Genomic DNA, 12776 nt, shown 5'->3' with positions numbered 1-12776 from the left:
AGAAAACCCTATCATCTCATGATCACTTTGTCCTAGGCGTCCACCTACTGCCACATCCCCCACAAGGCCTCCTCTGTTCACAAACAGCAGGTCCAGGAGGGCACCCTCCCTTGTTGGTTCATTCACCAGCTGTGCAAGGAAGTTGCCTTCCACACACTCCAGGAACCTCCTAGACTGCTTCCTTTCTGCTCTATTGTACTTCCAGCAGATATCAGGAAGATTGAAGTCTCCCACAAGAACAAGAGGCATTGATCTAGAGATTAACCCCAGCTGTTTATAGAAGAGCTCATCAGCTGCTTCTCCTTGGCTGGGTGGTCTGTAACAGACTCCCATCACAAAATCTACCTTCTGCTGGGCTCCTCTGATTTTAACCCACAGGCACTCAATCTCCTCATCGCCACAATCCAGCTCAATGGTGTCCAAGTCCTCCCTTACAAAGAGGGCTACCCCGCCTCCTCTCCTACCCTTCCTATCCTGCCTGAAGAGTTTGTACCCCACCATAGCTGCACTCCAGTCATATGAGTCGTCCCATCATGTTTCTGTGATGGCAACAACATCACAGACTCCTTGCCCTGCAATAGCTTCCAGCTCTTCCTTCTTATTCCCTATGCTGCGTGCATTGGTGTAAATGCACTTCAGCTGAGCTGCCGAGCCTTCAGCCCTCTTAGAGGGAACAGAGTTCATTCCCAATTGCCTGGTAACTGGAGTACCTAGCTCCAGAGTCCCCATATCTCCCTTAGCACCCCTAGGTGTGTTCTCTCTCCACTTTTTGTATGGTAATGTACTGGTGGTCCTCACCAGAACACCCTCTCCGAATCACCATTGCCCCACGTCCAGGCTCACTCCTGTCTAGCCACCCCCTCCCCGTTCACATCTAGTTTAAAGCTCGATTTATGACCTTAGCTAGGTTTTTAGCAAGGGCTTTAACCCCCCTAGGAGACACACGTGTCCCATCCTTAGCAAAAAAGCCTGGGGGTGCGTGAGCCACCCCATGATCAAAGAAGCCAAAGCCCCTCTCCTCACACCAGGCTTGGAGCCAGGCATTAATCGAATTCTTCTTCCTGACTTCCCGCTCCTCTCTATTTAGCCTTGGGATGGAGCAGAATACATTTTGTGCCCCAGAGCCCTCCATCATTTTCCCAATGGCCCTGAAGTCACTCTTGATAGTTTTGGTCTTTTTGTTTACTAGATCATTGTTACCAGTTCGGACTGCTATCAGAGGATAGTAGTCTGTCTCGTGGACCAGGGAAGGAAGCTTTGTAGCTACCTCCTTCACTGATGCCCCCGGTAAGCAGCAGACCTCTCTGTGGAGCGGGTCCGGTCTGCAAATGGGTCCCTCCGTTCCTTTTAGGAGGGAGTCCCCTACAACAATCACCCTCTTCTTATTGATGGAGGATGTTTTTATCTTTTTCTGAGGATGCTGCAGCCTAGGGAAGGATTCTAGGCTGTGGGAGCCATCATCCTCATCCTCAGGGTTGGATTCCACCCGCAGCACCTGGTACTTGTTCACCAGGGGGATCTGGGGTTTTGGTGTCTGGGTGAGGGGAGCAGGTTTCTTTTGTCTGGCAGGAACTTGCTGCCATTCCCCATGTCTTGTAACCCCAACCTTGCAGTTTGCAGGTGGATGGTGTTTGGACACACCAGCTCCAGCAGGTTGCTGAGTTAGTGAGAGGGCACTACTCCACTGGTCTATCTCCCTCTCACACTCCCTGATGGTCCTCAGCCTCTTTACCTCCTCCCTTAACTCCTCCACCATGTGAAGGAGCTCCCCTACTCGAGAGCAGCTTTCGCAAGTGGAGCCAGTAACAGAGGCCCGAGCTGGTGTGGGAGGGGGGCACTGCCTGCAGCCCAGGGTCTGGGGAGCTGCCTGCACCCCCTGTGGCTCTGTCTGGGTGGCAGCATCCATCCTGCCTGCTGCAGCACACGGAGCAGCTTTAGTCTTCTGCCGGGTGGCCACCATGGTCCTCGGTGTCTTCTGTCTAGTCTCTAGGCCCTCTCTGCGCCCTGCCTGCTCCAAGTGCCGCTCGAACTGCCCCGCTCCTCTCTGCGCTGCTCCAGGTCGCGGTGCTCCCAGGGGACTGTTTCAATCTCCCGCGGCAGCCGCCGGGAGCGCCCCCTGCCGTCAGGCCCCGCGCGGGACCAGCGTGTGGGGGCCGGCAGGACCCCCGCCCCCGCCTGGGATTTTCTGGGATTTTCCCGGCTCGGGGAAGCTCCCACCGCCTCAAAAAGTCCTCCCCACCACAGAACTCCCCGTCCTGCTGCTGGGTGCCGCCAAAGAAGCGGTACATGGGATCTGTCAACATGGGATCTGTGGGCTGAAGTAGAAATCCTTTGGGTGATTGTGGTATTGGTTGTCCAAATCCACTTACATCCTGTTAAATTCTTTGCCTTGACAGACAAGCCATATTTTTGTGCTTACTGGAAATTAGATATGTGTACCCTGAAGTCCTTAGTGAGGAGAGGGGGTTGCAGCTCCTTATACAAAACTGTGCTTGGAATAGGTATTTTTTAATCTTAGACATAAGGCTTGGCTATTGCAAGACAAGTTTAACTATTTTCCAGACAAAGAAAACCTAGTGCTGGGGAGGGGTGAAATGATTCTGCTGAGATGACCCAGAACATCTCCAAGCACCAACATAGGGTTCATTTCAACCGGAAAAACTGGTCTGGGCAATACTACTGTGATGCTGAGGCAACCTCGGGATTCCCCAAACTGTGCTCTAGGCCAAACCTTCCCTCAAAGCTTTCAGAGATGGTAACAGCTTTAGCAGAGTTAACAGCAGTATGTAAAGAATGGTGTTTAGCCGTTGTTGCCCTCTTCATCGTCTTAGCTACACAAAGGTGCCCTCTCTCTCTCTCTCTCCAGCAGCTTAAAAAATGCCCTGGAGTTCAAACTGAGTGCAAGTGTTGCCCTTGGCTGGTGTAGTATTTCACAACCCAAGGAATTATTTTCTCTTTGGAAGCGTATTTTATTTCAGCTTCTGCATCTGGTCAATAAATGTAAAATATACAGTTACAGAAAGTACCAAAGGATGCTTAATTGTTTAAGTATTTAAATGAATTGACTTCCTGATATTCAAAGAAGAGGGTTCTTTCTTTCTTTGAAAGGGTTTTGATGTTCCTATTTCTTTCAGGTTACAGAGAGGTGACCTTTTATAGAATCACACTGAGTGATCCATTGCATCAAGCAGAAAGACGCTATATCGTATCCAGTACACCTAGGGAACCTGCACGGGGGAAGAGATTCAACGCAGTCACTTGAAGTTAATAGGTTATATTCAACCTCATTTGTCTTCTAGAGTTGCTCTTTCATACCGAGCTTGGCTTTGAAGTTTTGTTCTTGCTGTAGACCTATGGAATATTTATTCAAAACTACAGTGTGTGTCTTCGCTCTGCTTCAAAGCAATTCATTCCACCAAACTTGAGAAATGTAATTAAAGTAGGATTGTGTACAAGTAGTGTATTTTCCAACCCCTCAGAGCAGTGTCAGTATCAGCCAAGCAAAAGAAAACCAACCTAACTACAAAACAAACAAAGACATTCGTCCCAGAAGAGCCTGGTATTAGTATAGTCCTTTAGCCTAATTAGATCCGCTTTCTTTACTCCCTTTTGGAAGTGTACACACATCTCTGCATAAGCCTTGTAATGCATACCAGATAAAACATACTTCTATTACTGGTATACTAGATATGAAAGGTAGTTCAGGTAGCATGCACTCCAATCCTCTTCCTCTGAGTCTGGAGGAATGGAAGCTGGGGGTACTGGTCAGAACAATGAATTAGGACACAATCTTTAGCTTTGCTATTTTGAAAATATAAGCCTACTGAACATTATATCTCTCAACAGTGCTGCTGGTTTTCAAATCCAGGTAATGTGGACTGCAAGTAGTTTTGCAATTCTGTGCAAAAATGTTTAATCTCACTTTGATGGTGCCAGCCCAGGGACTACAGACAGCAAAGTACTATAAGTAGCATAAGCCATACTAGTTGTGATTTTTACAGCAGTGAAGCTTTGTTGCCTGTGTAATGAGTGACTCCTCAGGGAAACACACTAAGCACAGTATATTCACACTGCTTCTATTACCCTAGATCCCAGTAATATCCAAGAGTGATTTACCATTAAATGTAAGGAGTGTAAGCACAGAGGTTTTTTGAGATGTCCTCTTCATTCCTCATCAAGTGTGGATTCCCACTGGCTGGTTTAAGCTCCTGCTTATCAACATCCTCCTGCAGCTCCAAGCTCCAGAAACACTGTTAAGTGCATCAGTGAAGCCATAATCACACAGATGAATAAGTGTTGTGTTATGTGTGCAGGTTTTCATTGTAGATAGACATCTAAATACTTTCAGGACTTTTGGTCAAATTCTTCACATTTCCAGCTGATAACTGCCCTCTTTTCAGTCTTTTTGAAATGCTTAATAATGAGAAAAACATTTAATTGTGCTGCTAGAAGGTAACAACGAGTCCCACATATATTGCTCTAGCAGTTCAAAGCAGGACACTACTATTTACTTATGTAAAAAACTCTTCAGGAAGTAGGTAAATATCATTGTTTAGGTCATAACAGGAACAAACCTGTTATAACAAATACTGAAATATTCAAAACTTGTCAAAACTTGTCAGATTCTGACCACACTTTTAAACAAGTACAAATAATCGACATTGGTTTATAGCAGACAAGATTGCTTCAGGAGATAGACTCTCTGAGCTGTACAGAGATTTGCAGACAGAATGCTAGTTACAAAAACAATTTATTGTAATATTTTGCCTAGATAGGGTGATGTTCCTGTGGGGAACTGAATCTTTCAGTCACTATGCAAATGGTGCAGGACTCTCCATTGCAAGTGCTGCACGACTTCTTAATTGGATCATATGAGGCTTCTTGAACTGTAGTTGAGCTTAATTTTTATAGCCTTAATGATCCTACTAGGATTACAAGTGTCCTGCTCAGTCCTGTTAGCACGCCAGCAAGTGCATGATCCATTGTCATAGGCTACTTTTAAGTACCTACAAAACATATCCTAACTCTCCTCGCTCTGCACAAAGGATTATCTATCCCACCTGTGCAGGAACAGTTTCAACTGACCATTCAAACTCTCTTATCTACGCACATTTCGGTAAACACCTTTCCCTGCAGCTGTAACTTCCCCGGGGGAGCGCCCAGGAGGAGTCAGTTTCTCCACCGGGTGGTAATCGACACATCTCGACAAGATCACAGTGTCATCAGCTGGTCTCAGCCCCGCAGGAGCTACCAGGTCCGCTGGGAATGCTGCACAGGGAGACATCCAGTACCAATTAGGCAGTTGCTTCGAGGCAAAGCAAGCTAGGAATTCAGTCGAAGGATTTGTCCCAGGTGAGTTCACTCCCTCCTCTGTATCGAGACAAGCTAGGGAGTTCCTGCCAGTAAGCACTCTAGGCATGCACATTTGTAGACACAGCCCTTGCACATGCCAGCCACACCAGGAAAAACACAGAAAGAACTTGAATTTCCTCCTTATATCACAATTATAAATTAATTTCCATGCTTTTGCCAAACTTGCTTTGACACAATGTGTAATAGGCATGCATTACTGAGTGGCTCAGAGGTCTGATTTTCACAACAGTGGTGACAGGCTACCTCATTGACGCTCAGTAGCATTTGAACCCACTGAACAGAAAGGCAAAACTATTACAAAGTAAAAAATCAACTGAGTCTGCACCTGTGCCCAAAGTAAAATCGCATCCTCCATGGCTTTAAATTGGAAATGGCTTTAACTTGGAAGGGGGAAGATTTAGATTAAACATTAAGAAGAAATTCTTCACAATGCGATTTTTGGAAACAGGATTTTGAAAGAATGTAAAAGTCCTTACAATACACCAGTTCTACCAGTAAGCAAACATAGGCTTGATAAAGATGGGGATCCTGAATATGGATTTGTTCGGGATTTACGAGACATAAATAACATGTAATAGCACCGCACCCTGTAGTATATGATCCCAATCAAATTTTGACACAACCCCCGGTTTGGGGGTTTTACTGTACTAGATTTAACAGTTGCTTTCTCCAGTATACCTATTGTCAAAAAAATCCAACAAATTTTTGCATTCACGTGGAAAGGGAAATGGCTAACCTGGACTAGGATGCCACAGGGGTTTACAAGCTCGCTGACAATTTTTTCTCAGATTTTAAAGCATGACTTGAGAGATTTAAGTTTTCTGAGTAAATCAGTATTGGTTCAATATGTAGATGATTTGTTATTGGTAAGCCAAACTGAAGATGATTGTATAAGAGACACCGAATATTTGCATGTTCAATTGGTTAAAAAAAGGACATCTATTTAAATTACAATTTTGTAAACAAGAGGTGAAATATTTGGGGTTTTTTCCTAAAACCTGTGAAGCATGAGGTGCACCCTAAGAGAGTAAAAGCAATGCAAGAAATAACAAGACCAGTGACTAAAAAACAATTAAGGGATTTTTAGGACAAATAGGGTTCTGCCATCCCTGGATCCCAGGATTTAGTAAAATGGCCAGACCCCTGCATGAGGCTACTCTGAATAAAGAGGTTGATCCAATTGCTTGAGGGACAGAAAGAGAAAAGTCTTTTAGAACATCAAAAGCAGCACTTTTGTCTGCCCCAGCATTAGGAATTCCTGACTATTCAAAACCTTTCAAATTATTTTGTGGTAAGACAAAAGGCACAGCAAATGGAGTGTTGGTCCAAACTTTGGGGAAGCATGAGAGACCAATTGTGTATTTTTCTTTCACCTTAGACCCAGTAATAAAAAGAACTCCCTTTTGTATTTGAGCTATAGGTACTGCTGCTGAAATGATTGATAAAAACAGAACAAAACAACAACAACAAAAAAAGAACAATAGCTTTGAACATTCACTAACTGTTTGCGTACACCATGAAGTAAAAATTTTGATAAAGCAATAGGCAGAGAAGGCTTTATCTCCACAAAGAGCACATAAATGTGAAATAATTTTTCATTGGCTGATAATCTGAAATTGGAAAGGTGCAACACTTTGAATCCAGCTAGTTTGATGCCCCTACCGTCAGGCAGTGAAAAGGACACTCAAGATTGTACTCAGCTTGTAACTGAAACCAATATGCTACGAGGTGACCTGAAAGATCAACTCATAGACAACCCTGGCTTGAACCTCTTCACAGATCATTTGTCATAATACGAGGAGGGATGCAGATGCACAGGCTTCACTGTAACTACAGAGACACAAGTACTACTACTGGGACCCTTACCTGCTGCCCTGGGTGCTCAGAAAGCAGAGATTGTTGCTCTCACTGAAGCAGCAAAATATGCAATTGTGAAGCATGTCAATATCTGCACAGACTCAAAATATGCCTTTAGGGTGTGCCATGCAACAGAAACTCTTTGAAAAGAAAGAGGTTTTTTAACCTTTGTGGGGAAAACCATTGTTCATGGGAAACAAATCAAGAAATTGTAGGCAGTCCTGAAATTTCTGCCATGTATGTAAAGGCACATACCCAGGGAAAGGACATGTTTTTGAAGGGAAACTTGCTCGCTGATCTAGCTGCCAAAGCTGCATCTAGACAATTAACACCCAGCATGTCTATAATACAACCTGAAGTAACATTGAATCTACCCAGCATGGAAAAGTTGTATGAAGATCTTTCAGAAGAGGAAAAGAATCACTGGATTTGGCTTGGAGCTACACAGCAGGAAGAACAGTGGATACTGAATCATAAGCTGCTTCTTCCAAAAAGGTATTTATTGCTGATTATGCAGTGGCATCATGACAAAACTCATGGGGGACCAGAGAATCTAGCACTTCGAATTCAGAGACTTTGGACAGCTCAAGGAATTTATGCCACAGCAAAAAGAACCTGTGAAGGCTGCAAGCTGTGTAAGCAGTATGCATTGATCAGAATAAAACCTCCTGTGGTGAAGAGACCACCAGCCACCTTTCCTTTTCAAAATCTCCAAACTGACTATGCGGATATGCCAAAATCCATGGGGTATGCTTACGTGTTAGTGATAGTTGATCAGTTATCAGGGTGGGTGGAAGCATTTCCTACTAGGAAGAATGATTCCAAAGCAGTAGTAAAAATGTTATTAAAAGAAATAATCCCTAGGTATGGGATTCCAGAAGTGATTAATTCTGATCAAGGAAGTCATTTTTACATCCACAATATTAGTCCAAGTTTATAATGCAACAAATACGAAAGGATGACTCTTCTTGGGGTTTTACTGAAACTTTTTTGTGGCTGACTTCTTAGTTTCCGGATTTAGCTACCTGGTTGAAGAAGTTACTTGTGATTGGATTGGTGATAATACTAATTATAGTTTGTATGACTGTATTTGTACAATGTTGTATTACTTGTTATAGTAAGATCATTAATAAAGTGCAGCAATATTTGTGGTTCTATTAAATGAGGAATCACAGGGATACCCTGAAAAAAACAAAAGGAGGGAGTTGTTAAGGGTAAATGGAGTATTGTGTTAAGAGTACAACCAGAACCAGTGTTGGGAAAGTAATCCTTGTGGCAATTATAAGAACACTGTTCAATTATGCATAGCCTTTTCTATGGCTGGTTTAAAGCCCAGTCCAGCTGAATGAACAGGTTGTGCAAAGAATGTCAGACCTAGAATAGGTATTAGATTTAATGATAATTAAGGATTAAAAGGTTGAACTACTTTGATAATAGGCATAGATTAAATATAAATATAAGTTAGTGGAACTGCTTGAGGTTTTCTTTAAAGTTTTAAAGATTAAACAGAAATGTCTCAAGAAAGAAGATAAGCCATTTTTATTACTGGAGGAGAAACATGAAGCATCACTTTTGAGGGAGAACTGAAACCAGACAGCAGAGGTGAATTATCAAGGTGGAATTGAGAGTGACTTCAAAGAAGAGTAATGAACAACAGAGAACTGAGAGCTCATGGAAAAACACCATGGAAAAACATCAAGAAATTTTCAAAGAAGGAAAAAAAAAATACCTATTGTACCAGGTGTATAAATATTTGCTGATTTTGTGTGGGCTTTGCCACTCACTGAGGTGGTGGCCCAACTCTGAGTTGTTAATAAAGCAAGCCTAGAGTTACCCACAGTCTATTGAAAAATCCTTTAACACTCTGCCCATGGCAGGGATGGCTGGAACTAGATGACCTTTAAGGCCCCTTCCAGTCCAAACCATTCTATGACTTTATGAAGCAGATTGACACAAATGTCTCTGTAAAACCAGTTGGTTTTACATCATCTATAGGCTATCTTCAGAAGTAGTGTTGGAAAGAATTAAACAAACAAAAGTCTAAAACAACCAAACCCACTACCCAAAGGAAATATGATATACTAACATTTCAGCTCATCTTTGCTTGTGGTGTTAGCTATATTTCGTTGTATGAAAGGTTAGCAGAAACAGTCCAAGTGACAGATAACCAATAAGTATACTGGTTAGATTGAGAAAGTTATATCTAAATATCATCTATTGATGAAGATATTTTAGATTAATAAGACATTAAAAAACAGTCTTGTAAGCATAATTGCATTTCTGTGTCTTTGAGTTTGTGTTTACACAGGGGTTCCCATCTGCAGGTGGCCAGACCCTTTCTCAAGAATATCATGGAACCAACATAAGATTTCTACCTTAATTAAGTAATTTCCCTAGTAGCATTCTTCGAAATAATCCTTCCTGTTACCTGTAAGTATATACATTTCTTCTTTTATTTGGGTTTTGTTACCTAGCCTACGTGGCATGATCAAGATGTCACACAAAATCCTTTTCTCTCTTTCTCTGAAGGTCTGCTCCTTTTAGGATGATCTCTTAGAAGTCTCCTGAAGTTGCTGCTAATGTCTGAGGATCATCAGCTGTAGGATTCCTGCTGTTCAGCCTTACACGGGTATTTGTCACAAGGTAAAACACAATAGCCCTCAAAGGCCCTTAACTTTTTTCCAAGAAGTCTTTCCTCCCTAATTCATTGAGTTTGTTAATCATGAAGTCCTTTTACATTAATGTTCCCTCCTGTCAAGGGGCAAATTTTCTCATGCTAAGAAGCATGAAAATGTTTCATTTCTACTGCCACAGAAAACCAAGGAAGTGAATAATTTTCTCAGCAGTTAGTCTGCTCAAATGTTCACACAGATTTCAAACGCATCTTGGAGAGAGATAGAGTTGGGAGCCAGAGTAGGAGCTGGAGATTTACTGGGCAAGAGGCTGGGACTAGTGTGGATAAAACACTGGATTTGCAGCAGAAACTGGGAGAGAAGAAGGCAGCACCTGGCCAGTCAGCTACATTGTAACTGTGAGAGCAGTATATTTTCCTAAAGTCCATCTGACAGGAAGTTAAAATTATTCTGAAAACGCTGATGGTTTCTCTCCCCAACCCCCGTAATTTATCTCCAACATGTGTTATGTAAGAATTCAAAGCACTCCAGACAGGCTAGATGTCATGTCAGATGCTCTGGACTGTCCAGCATTTATTCTTCCCCTACACTTCCGCTAGCTTACTTAATTTAAAAAAAAAAAAAAAAAGTTCAATAATTTCTTTTCTGTCCTAGCAAAAAATTTCAGATTAATTCTGCCCCTGAGCAAACCAGTATAAACTGCTGTGTAGAATGCAGTGTCTGTACTAATACTTAATCCAAACTTGGGAACTGGTGAACAATGAAGTCCTTTCCTTCTGTAATATTTGAAGAACAGAACAAAAGGAAAAGGCAATGAAGACTGCAGAAACCTGGTATCTGGCCAGTATTTCAGGAGCCAAAAAAAGATGGGAGATCAAGATAATCCTGATTTTTAACCTCATAGGGAAACTTCAGAGAGGGACAGGCGCCAAGAAATACAAAATACATATGTATAAGTTCATTGTGTAAATAGCTGCTACTCATAACTATCAGCATACATGTTATGTGGATCACTCCCCCATGTACCCGGTACTGAATTAAAAGGATGCCTTGCTTCTTAAGATCACATTGGTGTTAAGAATTTTCTTTCCTGTTTTCCATGACAGAGGGAACAGAAAAGTTTGATCAAACCTAATGCTTTATGAGGTATACAAAATATATGTTTGTACAAAAAATGGCTGCAAAAACATTTGTTTCCTTAATAACACTTACTGTCACCTTGTACAGATGTAAAAGGTTTGGTTTTTTTAAATGGAGATTCAGGGGTTTGTGTCCACATTTCCTCAAACTTAGCACCATTTTGATTTTTTCAAAACTGTATTTATCTTGGTAAGCTGCTTTTCCCCTCAGAATGGATGACCAGTAGCTGGGAATTTGAAAAAAAATACAACCAACCTTCTCCTTTGATAAAAATTTGTCCCAAAATCACGTTTTCCAAGAAATTGTGTGCTGAGTGATGATTTTTCAACACATAAAGTTGTGTTTCATTCTGAGAAGACAGTAATCTCTTCCTCTTGTCCTTTGTTCTTATGATACTGTGGAGTTTTAGAGTTTAAACCTGATGAAAATGCTTCTGAAAACTAAATAGGTCATAGTGTGAAGACCTGCAGCTTGAAGAATATAGAAATTAATGAAGAATGATCCAATTTTTTTTAAATACAGAAAGGATTTTTCTCACTTAGGTAAGTCAGTAGAGGTACACACCAAGAGCAGTCAGTAGAGCAGGACTGTCTACATAAATGTTAGCATAAAAAGGAAAAAGTAAAGCAACTGTTCTATTTGCCAATCATTTGTGAATTATAACCATGCTTTTCTGTTACTGACTTTTCCTTTGAGGAGCAAAAACTAGGCAGTAATATGGAATAATCTTCAAAATACTTGTCCCTCTACAGCTTCAATCTAACTCACTCTTCCCATGATGCTTCTGGCTTTGGGTTTGGGTTTTTTCCCAGCTTTCATCACAGAGATCTCAGTAGCTCTAGCAAAAATTTCTGTAGAAAAACACAGTCACTGACTGCCAGAATAACAGCATCTCTGGAAAATCTACCTTCATTTAATCAGGATCGAAGCTGCTCTGCCCAAATCATGGCCTGGACTGTTTTTTTTTTTGTTTGAAGTCACAGATTACCCAGGTATGTGAGAGATAGTTCAAGACTTTATTATCTCAAAGCTTTTGACTTTTTTACCAAATTGTTCCAGAAAATGCAGCTGAGTAAAATTAGCGAGACTATAAATACTCAATATGACCACTTAAATATGTAAAAAATATGAATTTTTTAACAATTGCACAAGTCCTAACTACGAAGTTGCATCCTGTGGCTTATTTGCTGTAATACTCAATTTTTTTACTGCTTAGATCTCTGTGTATATTCCATGGGAAACACCGATATCTAGTGTCAGCCCAAAATACCCATTATATACCAACTTGTATTACTTTGTGCTACAGGTAGGAACACTTTTCTGTATCACATAGCATAGAGTTCAGCTCAAAGCCTTTCCTGCCAGCAAGACTTCTGGTTTCCTTTATCTGCATTATGAAGAAAAACACTTTGAGGAGGTGATGTTCAAGTGTTCTGCTTCCTTAATAAACTTCTGGGAAATGACTGAAAACACCTCTAGTGTTTTGAGGAAAGGATCCAAGAAAATAACTCTTCTAAACAAAACTTTTTTAAAAAAAGTTTGTTTCTCGCATTTGTTAAGTTTCTGTATTTCAGATAAAAAAAGTGGTTCATTGTGCTAGCTGCCTGCAAAGTTGAAAGATGCAAAATACACTGAAATTCAATTTTGCGTAGTCATTATCAAAAAAGTAGTTTTGCGTACTTATTGTGCTATTGTGTTCCTTCTCCAGATTGCTGTTTTAGTACAATATAATGTTTCCTTTTCTAGTTTCTCAGGCCTGGTAACCAAAACAGC

This window comes from Phaenicophaeus curvirostris, chromosome Z (assembly GCF_032191515.1).
Source record: "Phaenicophaeus curvirostris isolate KB17595 chromosome Z, BPBGC_Pcur_1.0, whole genome shotgun sequence".
NCBI classification, from domain to species: Eukaryota; Metazoa; Chordata; class Aves; order Cuculiformes; family Cuculidae; genus Phaenicophaeus; species Phaenicophaeus curvirostris.
The sequence above is the reverse complement of the archived record's forward strand: the minus strand, read 5'-3'. Positions refer to the sequence as shown.